At 41.9% G+C, this 11,487-nt stretch overlaps 1 protein-coding gene and 1 long non-coding RNA gene across 4 annotated transcripts in view; both read right to left on the bottom strand.

The window, feature by feature from the left end:
- Positions 1–9,460, bottom strand: LOC117595361. Of its 3 annotated transcripts, XR_004576555.1 has the most exons (4): positions 8,691–9,460; positions 8,435–8,522; positions 1,077–4,987; positions 1–15 (listed from the first exon to the last, which is right to left on the bottom strand). It is a non-coding gene; the product is annotated as an uncharacterized LOC117595361 (long non-coding RNA). The 3 variants fall into 3 exon arrangements; XR_004576556.1 differs by having other exon boundaries at positions 8,392–9,460; XR_004576554.1 differs by having other exon boundaries at positions 8,435–9,460.
- A 1,568-nt stretch (positions 9,461–11,028) lies between these two features.
- LOC105023885 (tumor necrosis factor receptor superfamily member 14-like) overlaps positions 11,029–11,487 on the bottom strand; it is a 31,034-nt gene continuing 30,575 nt past the window's right edge. The window contains exon 5 of the transcript XR_002197553.3: positions 11,029–11,100. The gene's annotated coding sequence lies outside the window, so the exon portion shown is untranslated. The remainder of the gene's footprint in view (positions 11,101–11,487) is intronic.

Raw genomic sequence — 11,487 nt, 5'->3', positions numbered from 1 at the left:
ATACCTCATGTCCTCCTATGTTCAAACGGAGCAGGAGAAAAGGAAAGTTCAGAAAGTGCATTCCATAGATTAACAACGGAGAAGGAGAACTAAACCGGCACAATAATATAGCAATGTAAAAACTTGGAGCTGAGACAGGGGGGGTCAAGTGTGGCCCTATCCGAGGGTAAGTCACACTTCCCACTTTAACTTGTCTGAAAAAAAAAATTTTGTGGAATGTTTAAACCATCAAAAAAAATAATTATATATACACTTTTACATCAGCTGTTGTCAGTTTAGAAACCAACAACAAAATTGATGCACAGTGGCTAGGAAAAACTCAATAATAGGGTAGATTTAGGAAGAAACCTAGAGAGGACCCAGAATTTGAGGAATGGGATCCCAACGATCTCTGAATTATATCTCTGTATGAAGCCAGAGAAGCATCCTAATAATTGAGGAAACCGGACACCGCAATTATACGTTTCTTGTAAAACAAAATGTGCTAGCGAGTGAGTTTTTAGCTAGGAAGTAGAAAATAGAAGGGACTTCAAGATTCAGAGAACATCTGCCCTGCCACTGGTAGTCGCTGATCGCCGTCACTGCCCACTAGCAGGAAATTAGAATAAAGTTGAACATTTCTCACCTATCAGCAGTCACTGGGAGATTTTCTCTCTAAGAGTAGCTCCGCCCACTGTTGCCATGATTTGGTGGCTCTCGTTGGAAATAAATGAGGGCGTGCCTCTTTGTAGCTCTAGCGAGTGCACAGTGTGCGTGTAGGAACCATACAGCCAATGAAACGTATATTTGGGAGTCATTCCTCCAGCTGTGCAACAACTGTAAATAACAGCTGTCATCTTATCAATCTTCCAACCCTCAGAGCAATACATTTCACTTTCTACATAATAGGGAAGGGGAATCGCTAAGCAGTAGAAAGTAATAGAATGTAAAATACAATCATCTTTTAATAATGAATAAAACTTTCATCCCATGTCATAAGGAATGGGAGGTGACAAATACTTAATGATTCTGTTGCAATCACAGAAATAATTCCAGCAAGCAATGATCAATGATTACACAAATTATAATTTGTTTACCTGGTTTTGTTACAGTTTTCGCCCCCCTGGTCTTATTTTTCATGATCCTTCATATAATCGCATACCAATCATATGCCTGTGTCGGTCATTGACTCACTACACTGGGCCCTTCTGGGTTTGACGCATACCGATGTGGCAACTCCAGGATAAACCCAAGTGTGGACTTGTTGTCAGTGTCAGGGAGAGATTAAGTAAGGGAACCGTGTGAAACAGGCTAAGAAAAAACAAGCAACCATAGGAAAAACTCAAAGAATCAGTGCATTTGGAGAGTCCCATAAGTGTTCCTCTGTTGTTTTCTCTGCAATAACAAGTTGAATTGTAAAGAATTCACTATTAAAACTGTTAATAGTGAGCTGGTTGTAAATTACAGAGTCAGTGTTTAGACAGGATGGGGAATGCCAGGTGTGAGGAGAGGTCTTTGTTCAATTGTTGTGGCACACATTCTTGCATGTTATCAGTAGAACAATGGGTCCTCTGACCATTTGTTAATCTGCCCAAACCATCAGGGTGTCTGTTCTTTGTGGCCAGCAGTCTTGAAAGGGTATTTATAATGTTCTTGTGGCCCTTGGGGGAAGTAGGGGCAATTGGCCCATTTGGGTGAACATGACAGGGGGCAGGAAGGGATAAGGAACAAATGCCGTCTTTACAAGATGAATATTGTCGTGGGAAATACTTCAGATTTCCAGACAAAAAAGGATGCAAGGACTCAGGAACTTGTGAATCCAAAACAGACTTTAATGAAGATTCAAAAAAGCAGAGTTGGTCTGCAGAACAACTGCCTTTACCAGCCTCGGACACTCAATTTTATACAGTACAATCTTGTATAACACCACCTGGCCATCCCATTATGCTAATTCTTCGGGCGGATCTTCTTTGATCCGCCACCGTTATTTCTTATTATTCAGGAATTCACCCAACAAACCATCATTGTTAAATATTGGTGGTGAAGGCCTTGAAAACCCCATAAAGTAACAGGGCCGTCAGGCCCTCAAGTCTAGTACATCCAACGGTGCTCTGATTACATCCATTGTAGGACACATACAATATATATTGGTGATTATGTAGGACACACATTGTATATTGGTGATTATACAAATTACCATACTGATTAGTTGCATGAGTGTGATTAACATATTGATACATTCATTGATTACATGAGTATATATCAAAATCTACCATACATCCCCCCTTTGGGACTTTAAAGTCCCATAATCTAGTCCTGGACATGGTAGGTGAGAACGAGTACTCAACTTCCATAAGAGTTGAAATCAACCCAATTACTTAAAACAAACTCCATTGTCAACCACCACGCCAGAGGCTGAAAGCCAAACCTCTTCCTCAACATTTGGCTGAGAGGAAGTAAAAGACCTTCAGCCTAACCAATCAAACAAGTGTGTGTGTGTGTGTGTAAGCATGTGCAGATTTTCTTTCTGGGCATTGCAAAATATGTTGTTTCAAATGTTTACATAATTAATGGAATATAAATGATAATACAATGAATATTAATTGCATATAAAACAAATCATACATAATTTGAATGATAATCACTTCACTCAAAAGAGTATAAAAATATAAGGAAAATAATAAACCATAGAATTCTCCAAGCAAAACTCTCTTTGTACAAGGTCGGCTACCAGCCAACAGTTCAGTAACAGTAGAGAACAATCCAATTCAGCACACAAACGACACTCCCCCCTTTGGCACAAGGCACAATCATAAGGCTCTGGATAATAATCATGTCCATCAGTGAATACTTGTCCGTCGATCACTCTGTGAAATCCTTTGCTGCAGTATTTGCAATGAAACGACTTATAGGGACAAACGGTGGTGCTTAATAACCCTCACTCAACACTGGGGCCGAAGGATCTCTGTCCGTTTGAGCGCTGTCCGTCTCAGTACCGTCCAAGTAGTTACCGTCCATGTTCACCTCCACATTAACATCCATTCCAACATAATAACCGTCTGTGTCCGCTCCCCTCATCGGTGTTACCACAGCCACATTGACTCCTGCAGTCTTCCGCTGATAATCCTTACAGGCCCATCCAGCGCCTGGTTTGAATGACCATTCACATTCTGGGTTTCCATAGGGACAGTCCAGGGCCCCCCTTTCATATTACACAGGTGTCCACACCTGTCCACATACTGGCCAGGATAGCCAGGACGTGGAGTAACCTGCGAGTCGTCAGCTGAGCCCTGTCCTATGGCTCGCAGAGGCATTTGGGAAGCTACTGTCCTTGTCAAAAATTATTCGAGGAGAGGGACTACACAGCATGCTATCAGAGCTACGACTACCAGTACTATCCCAATTACTACGCCTACCTTAGTTAAAATAGCGCGCCACTGTCTTAATGAGGACTCAAGCCAGTCCCAAGTGTGAGCATCTCTCCCTGCGTTGCCTTTTACTTCCTGTCTCGACCGTTTTAGCTTGTTCATAGATTGAGTGAATGAACCATAGGGGGCAGTATTGTTAGGGATAAAAGTACAGCACTGCTCACCAAACATAACACAAACACCTCCCTTTTCTGCTAAGATCCAATCAAGAGCTTGCCTGTTTTGCCATGTCATCTTACTTGTAGCCCAAAGCTGTTCTCCTAGGGCTGTTAAAGCTGCATCTGTGTAATTGATGAATCGCTGCTGATTATAATATATGTCATTAATCCACTCAGTGTTTTTAGCCGGTGCTATCCACGGGACAATGGGATTCAAAACCTGCACTGATCTCACTTCTCGCTTTAAACTCATTGGGAATCCCCCGTGGTTGACCTATTGCATCAACGACAACTTCTGGATCAGGTGTATAGCCCTTCTTACCCTTCTTAATAGTTTTCTCCCTTGGCTCTTTCCGTGGGATGAAAGCATCCATTTCCTCACTATCTATTTCTCTATCCCATGTTTCTCCTAGCCTCTCTACCGTACTGTACTCCACTATAGCTGCATGGGGGGCTTCCTCGTCAAACATCTGTTTAGCTTGTGTTTTGTTTACATCTGGCCCCATATTCACACTGCATTCCTGTTGCCTGCAAAACACTAAATGTCTCACAAATTCTACTTTTACTCTACCAGTGGTCCCGCATACCCTTTTCTCACCACAAGCTCTAATTGTCCTTCTCTTATTATTGGGAGCCAAGCGGTCTGGTTACGATGTCCAAGATCATCTGTGTCCATGGGAACTAGTACCCTTATCCCTATAGTTCTTAACGGGAATGGCATTACCCCTGCTAATAGCGCTGCTGTGCATACCTCATTCCTCCTGTCTAATAGCGCTGCTGTGCATACCTCATTCCTCCTGTCTAATAGCGCTGCTGTGCATACCTCATTCCTCCTGTCTAAGTCAGTGTCTGAGTCATTACCATCAGTAGGGGGCGTCGTCATGTCATTCCCAGCCCAAGTTGATGGTGGAGAATTCCTCTTTGACGGCAGAGAGACCTGGTCTTTCGTTGGTTTCAGTGGGGGCTCCTCCCGGGCTTTCTGGCCCAGTGGAGTCATCGATAGGAGGTGCTCCTCCTTCATCTCCTGTACCATCTCTCCTTGGGCTGATGGCAACAGCCATATCCCTAAGCCAACAGCAGACTGACCGTCACCATCCGTACACCTCTACAGGAGACTCCGGTTCCTCCGCCGACCTCGGTGTAGCAGGTTCCTCGGCTGCCCCCAGGGGTAGTCCTGCACCTTCCTCTTCTAGCTCGTCCCTGCTTGGAACGTCAGCATCTTCACTTTTCTCATGTGGTCTCTCCTCTGCGCCTCGTGGGACCTTGGTGCAGTGGTTGAGGTGGTATCAGGTATTGCTGCCCTCTACTTGTATCGCTGTCTCGCCTCGTTCCGCCTCCTCCTGAAGACCCTGATGTAGACCTGGTCTCCTGGCACCACTGCTCGGGCTGGGTGTTCTCTGGTTCTGGTTCTCGTGCACATCCCTGTCGGCAAATAACCTCATGTATAGCAGTAAGTTGTCTGATATACACTCTGAGTTCCAATTGTAATTGTTCTAGAGGAGGTCCTTCATAGGGTCCTCTAAGCACAGGCACAGGTTTACCCGTGAGCATTTCATGTGGTGTTAGATGCGTAATTCTGTTAGCCTGCATGCGGTAGCTCATTAGTGCTAATGGCAAAGCATCAACCCAGTTTAGTTTTGCGCTTGAACACATCTTGTTAGTTTTTGCTTTCAGAGTGCCAATTACTCTCCCAACCACCCCCTGGGACTGAGGATGATAGACACATCATCCCCTGGGACTGAGGATGATAGACACATCATCCCCTGGGACTGAGGATGATAGACACACCATCCCCTGGGACTGAGGATGATAGACACATCATCCCCTGGGACTGAGGATGATAGACACACCATCCCCTGGGACTGAGGATGATAGACACACCATCCCCTGGGACTGAGGATGATAGACACATCATCCCCTGGGACTGAGGATGATAGACACATCATCCCCTGGGACTGAGGATGATAGACACATCATCCCCTGGGACTGAGGATGATAGACACATCCCAGCCTCTACTTGATCCTGAGGTGCTGGACCACCTGTTTCAGTGTTCTTTCAATAAACGCTGATCCACTGTCAGAACTGATTTCTGTAGGGATGCCAGGCATTACTTCCCTTGATCACTGTTCCTGCACCCTGATCTTTTGAGGGGACTGCTTCGACCCATCTGCTAAACCTGTCAATCACCACCAGCATGTACCTTTTTCCACCAACACTCTTCAGCATATCCACATAGTCTATTACCAAATGCTTAAAGGGCCCTTCTAGTGTTGGAATGTGGCCTAATGGTGTTGTTATTCCTTTCCTCACATTGTTTTTCACACACACTTCACATTCAGCAAGAGCCACATCAACCGTAGCCTGCATGTAAGGGGACCAAAAACCCTGGCATCTGATCCTCCTCAAAAATATGTACATTCTTAATCCAACCCTGTAGTTGTATAAGTATTGATGATTCTCTAATTACCTCAGAGATCCCACTGACCTTGTATCTGTGTGTATCTCTATTTGCAAATACTATATAATAAACTGTTATTGTGTTTAAGAGCATTTTGATCTCTGCCTTACCTACCTTAAGTAGTTTTTTTGGACTACTAGTTGACAATTTGTGGGTTTAGAACTCATTACTATATTAGTGAACGTGTCGAGCGATACAGGATCAAAAAAATGTAAGTGTCCCTATTGACACCATGTCAGAGGGGTTCAGGACATTCTCAGGACAACTGAGATTTTGGGGACTATAATTATTTAAGGAGGAGTCAGTTATTTGTTTTCTAATGGTGTTGATATTTTCATCAAAGAAATTCATGTATTCATTAATGCTGAAGTAAAGACCCACTTGTTGAGCATTGCTTTTTTGTTAACTTTGCACCTGTATCAAAGAGAAATTCTGGATTGTTTTTGTTCACCTCAATCAGGTTGGAGAAATAAGCTGATCGAGCAGATGTGAGTGCTTTTAGGTATTTTAGTGAACTGTTTATCCAGGCTAGTCTGAATACTTCCAACTTAGTGAAGCACCACTTTCCTTCCAATTTTCTGGAGGCTTGCTTGAGTGCTCTAGTATTGTCTGTGTACCAGGGAGTAAGTAACTATCTTTATTTTTTTTGTTTTTGTTTTTAGTGGCACAACCATATCTAAAGTATTTCGCAGTGGCAAATTTAGATCCACGATTAGATTGTTTGCAGATTTATTTACTCTGTCATCGATGAGCGAGCCGGGAAGAATATCTAGAAATCTATTTGTAGTCCGAGTATCTATATTACGGCTTTTATAAGTTAATGTTTGGGGTGCAAGTGGGTTTCTTGTTTTAACGGTAAATGTAATAAGACAGTGATCAGATATTCCAGGATTATGGGGGAAAAATATTAGATCTACAATATCTATTTCTTGTGACAGGACTAAATCTAAGGTATGACTGTGGCAGTGTGTTGGAACTGAGACTTGTTGGACAAAACACATTGAGTCAATTATGGCTAAAAAGGCTTTTTATTGAAATCGTCAAAAATTTGTATCTATCTGCCATGACTAGGTTAGACAAGAATTCTGGAAACTCACTGAGGAACATTGTGTATGACCATGGGGCCCTGTAAACAGTAGCTATAAAAAAAAAATTATCAGCCTGGTTAGCTTTCATTAGTAAAACTTCAAACGAATGAAAACCAGTGATGTGTTTAAGAGTAAATGTATATTTACTGTCATAAATATTATCCCACCCCCCTCTTTTTCGGGTCGCGTGTCGGTTATGATCACTAGTATAGCCAGGAGGAGAGGCCTCATTTAGGGCAGTAAATTCATCAGGCTTTAACCATGTTTCACACAAGCCAATAACATCTAGTTTAAGAGCAGTGATTAATTAATTTACTGCAACTGCCTTTGGAGCAAGAGATCTAACATCTAGGAGTCCCATTTTGAGATGGTGATACAGACTTTTTTATTTTCGACCGAGGTGGAGGAAGGCTTTATCTTTATAAGGTTGCTATTGTCAGCACTACCTTGTTTAACTTTTCTCAGCCTGGAACGAGTCACAGTGGCAGTAGACAAAACTATACTAATTACTCTGGCTATGCTATCGATAGACTCCACTATGCTAGCATGCTGGCTAACAGCCTCAGATCACATGCAAGATTACCAAAAATCTTGCATGACCTGGAGCCATTTTGCCAAGACAAATGGGCAGCTATACCACCTGCAAGAATTTGGGGTCTCTTAGACAACTATTACAAAAGCCTGCACGCTGTCATTGATGCTAAAGTGGGCAATACGCAGTATTAAGAATTAAGGGTGTGCAGACTTTTGAACAGGGGTCAGTTCATTTTTTTTCTTTGTTGCCATGTTTTGTTTTATGATCCATTATGACTTATAGTTGATAATGATTCCCATAAGAAATAAAATAAATTTGTTTTGCCTGCTCATTCATGTTTTCTTTACAAATGGTGCATATATTACCAATTATCCAGGAGTATGCAAACCTTTGAGCACAATGGTATGATTGTGCTACCTACCTTGTTCTATGTATTACATTTCACTGCTCTGCGGCTGCACACTGCTGTGTACAGATGGATAATGTTTTAAATGCAGACGCCAAATATTGTTTCAATGCCATACTGAGAACAGACAACAAATTATAAATTGTTGGAGCTACTAGGACTACGTTGTGTCTGAGCTTGTTTCACAGCGTTGTCTCGGACTCTGAGGCTATTATTAAGAGCATTTCTGTTGGTCTATATTTATCCATGATATGTAAAATTGTAGAATAAAATGCTTACAAAATCCTTAATACTTAAACCATAAGACAATTGTTGCAGTGCTATGCTGTCAATCTCACCCGACACCAGAGAAATGTTGCAGCCCAACCAGCCACCCCTCACCTGGCAGCTGATCAATACCGAATCTTCAGGAGCCACATTTTTTATTCGGGACAGATGGCAGCAAAGTCGTGAGGGGCATTAACATCATCTGTAGGCAAAAGAGTAGCAGGGTTAAAGGCATAGTGTTTGTCCAAAATGTTTTCCTCAAAGATAATCCAGAAGGCACTCATACAAACAATCCATCATTCAGCTCTGTCCCAGTCTGTAATAAGCGTTATTAGCATCGTACAAATTCATGAATGGAAACAGTTCATACCACTTCCGCAAAGCTGCATTGCAAGTGCGAAAGCAGTGTTGCCAATTCCTCAGTAAGGAAATGTGCCAGTGGCTGTCCTAAAAGTCACTAAATGATGTCATCACCTAATCTGCATATTTGGCCATGTGCATGTAATTGTGATGGACGCTGTAGGAGAGAAGAATAACGTAGACAAAGAGTGAGTAAAAAAAAATTGTTTAGAATTACAAATGAACTTTCTTTGGTCAATTCTTGTTTTTTTAAATGTCACAATTCCAACCCTCCTCCTTTAATCGGGCTTGGGACCGGCAAAAGTGACCCAAATGGAGACACTCTGGCGGAGTTAATACTTTTCTTGAAGCTGCAAAACATTATTAGAGAGCTGGTGCTACACAACGGTTTCAGGGATAGTTTTCAGCCTTTTTTGCAGAGTAAAATAAAAAAATTTACCATAAATGGCAGCTTGTATTGGTTGGAACTGTTATAAGGCTTTGCCTTTTGAGTATGTTTTTGAGTTGTCATGTGTTTTTTTACATCTCTAAGTAGAAATCATCCTTACAATACAGTCCGTGTATCATCTCCAATAAATCGCTTTTTTTTTCCATTTCATTTCATTGTGCAGGATGATGCTGTGTTATTTCGGTGCATTTGATAAACTTTGAACTTTAAACTTCTGGATTTCATTTGTTTGTATCGATGTCTGCTCATTTGACAAGCGCACGCACACACACAGACACGCGCACGCCCAGACACACGCACACGCCCAGACACACGCACACACACAGACACGTGCACACACAGACACGCACACACACAGACACGCACACACACTTACAGAGACACGCACACACACACACACAGACACAGAGACACACAGTGATGTTCTGCAGAACAGACGAGCTAAGAGTGATGTCGTCCTGCTCTTCCTCCCTCATTGCTCGTCTGTCCTGCTGATCATCACTGTGTGACATTCAGTCCGCTCAACGGACAGCGCTCAAACTCCATCCTCTGCCACAGAGACAAATGGCAAAGGCATCCCCCAAGACCCAGCCGCACAGATGTACTCCACCCCAACGCCTCAAAACAGAGCCGTTGAGGCCGCCACACCCCCTTGGTTTTCCTTCATGTTAAAATTACAACAACTGCAATGTAAAGGAATCGTGTAACTTAGCTTCGTATGGTCAGGGTTAAGCAGCTCCACATCCAGATGGGGTTCTGGTGAACAATAATTAAAGGTTGAAAAAAGACACAACTAACCCACTGGTTAACTTGTCAATACAGAACCTAGATATTGAATCATAAATTGCACCTCCACCACATGGAGGCATTGTTCGCATGTCACTAATATTCTAGACACAGCAGCGTAATGCACACAGTATTGATGACCAGAAAATAAATGGGGCCTTATGACTTCAAACATTATGGGCTGGTTTCATAGATACGGATTAAGCCTATAGTCTAGGACAAAAAATATATTACAATAGAAAAACTCCATTGAGTTTGTTGTTTTAGTCCTAGACCAGGTTTAATCTGTGTCTGAGAAACCGTCCCTTAATTACATTATATATTAATTACAAATGTATGTTTCATCAGGGGCTTTCAGATACAACAAACATTTTAATGTTGGTACATTTTATAATAAATTATAAACATAAAAGCCTCATCACTAACTTACATGGTCATTGGTCCACAAACATTGTGGCTGCCTCTGCAGTTGACTCCTACAAAGAAAATCCAATCCCAGTGTGAATAGAGAAACATGAAGAATGCATTTCCACCACCTCCTCAACACATTCAATATGATGTAAAGTACTGGGTGGGGGGTGGACATTTACATACCTCTGTAGGGCTTCTATCTCTGTGTGGATTATTCCCAGGCCCTTGGGTCTCTTGAAAAATACAGTAATTAGCATTCAGACAAAATATATCAGTATAATTGGATGACCGGTAGACAGTGTTCTTAAGATGGTTCTACAAAATAAACAAAGAGCTGGATAGTAAAAGTTTATCTGTAGGCAATCTAAATAATTTCTGCAACATCTCCGCAAAGTCTTACCTGATTTTTTTCTTTTTAAATAATATATAGTTCCTCCAATCATAGTTGATATTATTATAAAAATTGTAATAAAAATTGCAGCTAAATGAGGTGAGGATTCATGCCCACATTCAGAGTCAGACCAGGGAGTTCCAGGTTTCATTTCTTGAAGCTTCAAGTCACATCTATTTTCAGAGACAATAAACCACAGGTAATGGACAATATGTTCATCTCACATGCAGTTTTACGTATGTAGATTTATTACAGTAGATTTATGTTCATAATTTGAGTAAAAACAAAACACTTACTGTGTGTGTGGTTGACAGGATGTAAATGATCCATCTGAATAGGTGTCACCAGTACAGTCAACACACACAGTATCTGTAGATGGACTTCCTGCACAAACATATACAGCATATTACACAACTTTTCTTCCCTCCCAATTCTTATGACCAATTCTCAATTATGGCCCGGCCACAGCAACATCACAGCAGGTTCTGGATGCTTCCTCCAAGCATATCCTGCCCAGTCAGTATGATTATTTTCACCCTCCTTGTTCAACCTGAAAGCCTCTAGCAGGTCCTAAGGCAGTGAGGGAATGTATTCCCCAACTGTACAACCACAAAAGAGCATACAGGGGCTCATCATTAACACAAGGAGTCAAAAAAGCTAAACATTACAAGGCTGTTCCATCTGACTATCCCTCCCACGTTCCCGTTGAATTAGAATACTATGAAAACAGGCCTACCTTTCTGTCTGATGTATTGACCAGGTTTACAGATG

The sequence above is a fragment of the Esox lucius genome, chromosome 12 (genome assembly GCF_011004845.1).
Source record: "Esox lucius isolate fEsoLuc1 chromosome 12, fEsoLuc1.pri, whole genome shotgun sequence".
Lineage (NCBI taxonomy): Eukaryota > Metazoa > Chordata > Actinopteri > Esociformes > Esocidae > Esox > Esox lucius.
This window is presented reverse-complemented; position numbering and strand designations above follow the sequence as displayed.